The sequence below is a fragment of the Portunus trituberculatus genome, unplaced genomic scaffold (assembly GCF_017591435.1).
Source record: "Portunus trituberculatus isolate SZX2019 unplaced genomic scaffold, ASM1759143v1 PGA_scaffold_392__17_contigs__length_424039, whole genome shotgun sequence".
In the NCBI taxonomy this organism is placed as follows: Eukaryota; Metazoa; Arthropoda; class Malacostraca; order Decapoda; family Portunidae; genus Portunus; species Portunus trituberculatus.
The window spans coordinates 162,538-170,037 of record NW_025541560.1 but is presented as its reverse complement, the minus strand read 5'-3'; the positions used below and the strand labels follow the sequence as shown (position 1 = coordinate 170,037).

Below are 7,500 nucleotides of genomic sequence, written 5' to 3'. Positions count from 1 at the left end.
GTTATGTTAATTACAAATATGTTCAATGCAATATTCCTTTCAGGTGTGTATCCCCGAGCATGGTCACAAGCAAGAATGGTGACAATTTTCAAGAAAGGTGATAGGATGGATGCAAAAAATTATAGGGGGATAAATGTATTAAACTGTTTGGCAAAACTATATGATATGGTGTTGAGTTCAAGGTTAAAATGCTGGTTCAAGCCATTCAGAGAACAAGCGGGCGCACAAGAAAAGAGAGGTTGTTAAGAGCATATAGTAATTCTGAGGCTGTTGTGTGACCTAGCTAGGAGAAAGAAGTTTACTCTCTTTGTGACTTTCGTTGATTTCTCTCAGGCCTATGACAGAGTGCCGAGACATGTACTGTTTGGAGTGTTACGTCGGTAAGGGTGTGGGTCGATCATGTTGTGTGCGTTAATCGCAATGTACAACGTGACGGAAAGTTGGATTGGAAGTGTAATGATATCAGTGACTCTAGGAGTGAGGCAAGGATCCCCAACATCTTGCCTGCTCTTCATTATATTCATGGATGACCTTATACGTATGATAAAAGAAGGAAATGTTTGTGATGGTTTCTTGCAATGCTTGCATATTCTTGTAATGATGGATGACACTGTATTATTATCAACATCTCGACATGGTATGGTGAGGAAATTAACTCGGCTTCAGAACTATTGTACTCAGTATGGTATGGCCATCAACCAAAGTAAAACCCAGTTCTTTGTAATTAATGGTACTAGTAGAGATGTGGAGCCGATGGTGGTGGATGGTATTGCTGTGAGGCATTGTGATTTGTATATTTATTTAGGTTCACCTTTTACGAGCGACGGTTCCCCGTCATCAGCTGTCAAAGCCCATGCTAAATTGAAATTGCCACATGTACTGAAATTTGTTTCCTTTCTAAGAAAAAATAATGATGCACCATTCATTGTAAAAAGGCGTGTCTTTGATGCAGCACTTACGTCAACATTATTGTATGGGTGTGAATCTTGGGTGGGAGCAGACATCAAGCCTGCGAGTAAATTGTATAATTGGTGCATCAAAGAACTCCTGGCTGTAAGACGGTCGACATGCAACGATGTGTGCTATGTAGAGTCAGGATATCCTCCCCTCTCAGATCTGGTCAAGCTAAAGCAGCATAGGTTTTTCATAGTAAGTGGCAGGAGAGATCAGCTTACGCGGATGATCCATTATATTTTGTAATGAACCTTGTCAAGGAGACAAACACTGTGGTGGGAAAAATGGTGAGGAACTTAATAAGTAATGAGGTAACAGACATAAGTGTAGCCATGCATCAGGTCGGTGAATGTATCAGGTCTAGTGAGTCGTCTCGTCGCAAGGTGTATATGGAAATCAACCCAACATTGTCTGTTAACCCTGTTTATAAAGAAAACACGATATAAAGGAATATCACAGGATGTCGTTCACTCGGTTTAGGGTGAGCGGACACTCCCTGGCCTGCGAGACAGGGAGATGGAATAGGCGAGGTCGTGGGCGTATACCAGTAGAAGAACGGTTGTGCGTATGTGGGGAAATTCAAACTGAACGACACGTCACTGAGAACTGTCCAATGACTCGACACTTAAGAGACAGGTACCAATTTGCTAGTTTGGAAGAGTTGTTTTGTTCTGATATGTTCGCACCAGAAAATGTATGCCATATACTTCATGATATCCTTTCAGTATACAAATAGGGATTGGGAACTTGAATATTATGATATTTATTTTTATCTGGACATTGTATGAGTAGTTACTGGACTACAATTAGCTTGTATGTTGTTGTTAGTTTTAATTATATGGGATTATTTGTTGTGATCTTGTCATTTTGAAATTTCTGTGTCATGTTGTGGTCAATAAACATCTGAATCTGAATCTGAATCTGTGTGTGTGTGTGTGTGTGTGTGTGTGTGTGTGTGTGTGTGTGTGTGTGTGTGTGTGTGTGTGTGTGTGTGTGTGTGTGTGTGTGTGTGTGTGTGTCTGTGTGTGTGTGTGTGTGTGTGTGTGTGTGTGTGTGTGTGTTTTCACTGTTTGATCTGCTGCAGTCTCTGACGAGACAGCCAGACGTTGCCCTACGGAACGAGCTCAGAGCTCATTATTTCCGATCATCGAATAGGCCTGAGACCAGGCACACACCACACACCGGGACAACAAGGTCACAACTCCTCGATTTATATCCCGTACCTACTCACTACTAAGTGAACAGGGGCTACACGTGAAAGGAGACACACCCAAATATCTCCACCCAGACGGGGAATCGAACCCCGGTCCTCTGGTTTGCGAAGCCAGCGCTCTAACCACTGAGCTACTGGGTGTGTGTGTGTGTGTGTGTGTGTGTGTGTGTGTGTGTGTGTGTGTGTGTGTGTGTGTGTGTGTGTGTGTGTGTGTGTGTGTGTGTGTGTGTGTGTGTGTGTGTGTGTGTGTGTGTGTGTGTGTGTGTGTGTGTGTGTGTGTGTGTGTGTGTGTGTGTGTGTGTGTGTGTGTGTGTGTGTGTGTGTGTGTGTGTGTGTGTGTGTGTGTGTGTGTGTGTGTGTGTGTGTGTGTGTGTGTGTGTGTGTGTGTGTGTGTGTGTGTGTGTGTGTGTGTGTGTGTGTGTGTGTGTGTGTGTGTGTGTGTGTGTGTGTGTGTGTGTGTGTGTGTGTGTGTGTGTGTGTGTGTGTGTGTGTGTGTGTGTGTGTGTGTGTGTGTGTGCGGGTTGTCACCCAACATGCAGCAGTCCTTGCCTTGGTTTCTGCGTCACAAAATAAGAATGACAAACACAGCTGAGAGTAACATTGAGTTGTCATGTAATAGTGTTACGCTGGTGTCGGTGTTCGTTCAGCAGGAAAGGTCTGCACCAAAACCAGCTCAGTAGCCACGTGTACAGATTGTCCAGCTGGACATTGTGGTGAGCAAGTGCGTGGTGGTGGCTTACTTTAGGTTAGGGTTAAGTTAGATTAGGTGAGTTCAAATCAGGTTACTTCAGGTTAGTTTGTACTTAGGTTAGGTTAGTTCAGGTTAGGTTATGATAGAAGACAGTGCAGGTGTCTGGTGGTAACGTAGGTGTGTGGTAGTAGAGCAGATGTGTAGAGGTAAGTGTGTAGTGGTAAATGTGTGGTGCTACATGTAGGTGTGTAGTAGTAGAGCAGATGTGTAGACGTAGGTGTTTATTGGTAGAAGTTGGTGTGTGACGGGAGGTGTGTGGTAGTAGAGCAGATGTGTAGAGGTAGGTGTGTAGTGGTAGAAGTAGGTGTGTGACGGCAGGTGTGTGGAAGTAGACGTAGATATCCTTCCTTCCTACTTCCTTAGTCATTCCATTATCATCAGCTTCCTTCATTTCATTTTGTTATTCTTATTATAATATATATATATATATATATATATATATATATATATATATATATATATATATATATATATATATATATATATATATATATATATATATATATATATATATATATATATATATATATATATATATATATATATATATATATATATATATATATATATATATATATATATATATATATATATATATATATATATATATATATATATATATATATATATATATATATATATATATATATATATATATATATATATATATATATATATATATATATATATATATATATATATATATATATATATATATATATATATATATATATATATATATATATATATATATATATATATATATATATATATATATATATATATATATATATATATATATATATATATATATATATATATATATATATATATATATATATATATATATATATATATATATATATATATATATATATATATATATATATATATATATATATATATATATATATATATATATATATATATATATATATATATATATATATATATATATATATATATATATATATATATATATATATATATATATATATATATATATATATATATATATATATATATATATATATATATATATATATATATATATATATATATATATATATATATATATATATATATATATATATATATATATATATATATATATATATATATATATATATATATATATATATATATATATATATATATATATATATATATATATATATATATATATATATATATATATATATATATATATATATATATATATATATATATATATATATATATATATATATATATATATATATATATATATATATATATATATATATATATATATATACATACACTGACAATTTTGTGGAAGATAAAACCAAAGAAGTTAGATACATTACATTACCCTTCTCAGGACAATTTAGTTACCATTTACGCAATACAATGTCTCATTTACTCAAGAAACATGTTCCGGGTGTTGATTTTAGATTTATTTTTGTTAATAAAAATACCATAGGTTCTCTATTTAAATTGAAAGATGCTCTTCCTACTGCTTTGTACTCAAAAATTGTATATTGTTTTAGATGTCCGGACTGTATGTCACGGTATAGTGGTTCCACCTGTCGGAACCTTAAAATTTGAATTTCTGAGCACTTGGGAGTATCGTATAGAACAAATGCTCGTATCACTGAGCCTAGTTTCTGAAATATAAGAGAACACGCATTACAATGTAATCATGCTTTTACTGATCAGGACTTCAAAATAAAGTATAGGGCATATTGTAACTCTGACCTTAGGATAACGGAATCTTTATTTATTGTAAAAGAGAAGCCAGAGTTAAATGCTACAGAAATAGCCAGCAAATTATTAAATTTCTCTTAATGTTTTCGAACTTGGTGAGATAGGGTCATTATAGCATAGTTAGGAGTCGGAGGTTCATATACGTGTACTTTGTTTCAACCAATTAGCATTGAGTATTTCGTTCAGGTTAAAATATTTTTGTAATAGATTAACTGTTGCACATCATACCTTTAAATTTTTCTCTTTTTGTGCATTAGCTATGACAGATTAGAATTTTGTACTATAATTTGTATTAGATAGGAAATTCTTAGTGAACCAATTAGATTTTGCCATATAGTGAGTAGGAGCCTATAAATACTGGTAAGCCAGTCGCCCTCCCCACTTACCTGTTGGAGGAACAAGTAGCAGGACCACTGCGTCTGGTCATTTTTTTAACATTTTACGTGTGGTTTTACAGCCCCCTTTTGTACCTGAAGATGGGATATGTACTTTCCCGAAACGTTGTGAAGTGGATATAATGAAGATAACTGTCCTTTTGTGGGTCTTCTCTCTCCTGTACGCTATAGACGCCCTGCCCTGTTTTTCAAGTTATATATATATATATATATATATATATATATATATATATATATATATATATATATATATATATATATATATATATATATATATATATATATATATATATATATATATATATATATATATATATATATATATATATATATATATATATATATATATATATATATATATATATATATATATATATATATATATATATATATATATATATATATATATATATATATATATATATATATATATATATATATATATATATATATATATATATATATATATATATATATATATATATATATATATATATATATATATATATATATATATATATATATATATATATATATATATATATATATATATATATATATATATATATATATATATATATATATATATATATATATATATATATATATATATATATATATATATATATATATATATATATATATATATATATATATATATATATATATATATATATATATATATATATATATATATATATATATATATATATATATATATATATATATATATATATATATATATATATATATATATATATATATATATATATATATATATATATATATATATATATATATATATATATATATATATATATATATATATATATATAACATTTATACGTGTGGTTTTACAGCCCCTTTGTACCTGAAGATGGGATATGTACTTTCCCGTTTTGAAGTGGATATAATGAAGATAACTGTCCTTTTGTGGGTCTTCTCTCTCCTGTACCGTGTACGCTATAGACGCCCTGTCCTGTTTTCAATATATATATATATATATATATATATATATATATATATATATATATATATATATATATATATATATATATATATATATATATATATATATATATATATATATATATATATATATATATATATATATATATATATATATATATATATATATATATATATATATATATATATATATATATATATATATATATATATATATATATATATATATATATATATATATATATATATATATATATATATATATATATATATATATATATATATATATATATATATATATATATATATATATATATATATATATATATATATATATATATATATATATATATATATATATATATATATATATATATATATATATATATATATATATATATATATATATATATATATATATATATATATATATATATATATATATATATATATATATATATATATATATATATATATATATATATATATATATATATATATATATATATATATATATATATATATATATATATATATATATATATATATATATATATATATATATATATATATATATATATATATATATATATATATATATATATATATATATATATATATATATATATATATATATATATATATATATATATATATATATATATATATATATATATATATATATATATATATATATATATATATATATATATATATATATATATATATATATATATATATATATATATATATATATATATATATATATATATATATATATATATATATATATATATATATATATATATACGGACCTTATGTAGTTATTGTTGTTGTCATTATTGTGGTAATTTTTATATATTTTTCCTCCATTCATGTATTTTTGATTTTTGATTTTCCTCTGCCTTTCCATTTATATCTTTGTTTTTTCTTCTAGCTTTACTTTTTCATTTGTTTTTTTTATATATTTTTCTTCTTTCTTTTTCTCCTCTTCTCTCCCTTTTTTTGCTTCTCCTTTTCCTCCTCCTCTTGGTCACACTCTCTCCTCCCGTTACAGCGGCCATTCAATTAACGAGACAGCTTCCTCTCGTATATCCTCCTCGCGCGATACACAACCTTCAAAGTCCACTGCGGGGTCGGCAACTTAAAAATTGTAGAACTCTTGGGACTTGACGCGATCACTTTCACCTACATATGAACATAAGAAAAGAGGGATGCTGAAGAGACCACCAGGCCTACACGTGGCACTACCTGTATGATTAAAGTTTCCTATTGACTCACCCCTGACTATATGACCACTGAGTCCGTTCCACTCATCAAACGCTCTGTTTGAAAACCAGTTTCTTCCCATTTCCCTCCTAAACCTGAATTTTTTCAAGTTTAAACCAATTATTTCTGGTTGTGTCCCCGCTACTGATCCTAAGATTTTCGTTCATATCCCCTTTGTTAAAACTCTTATACACCTTAAA

At 28.6% G+C, this 7,500-nt stretch overlaps 1 non-coding gene across 1 annotated transcript; it reads right to left on the bottom strand.

The window, feature by feature from the left end:
- Nucleotides 1–2,234: 2,234 nt before the first annotated feature.
- On the bottom strand, nt 2,235–2,308 carry Trnaa-cgc. The gene has a single exon. It is a non-coding gene; the product is annotated as a tRNA-Ala (tRNA).
- Between the last annotated feature and the right edge of the window lie 5,192 nt (nt 2,309–7,500).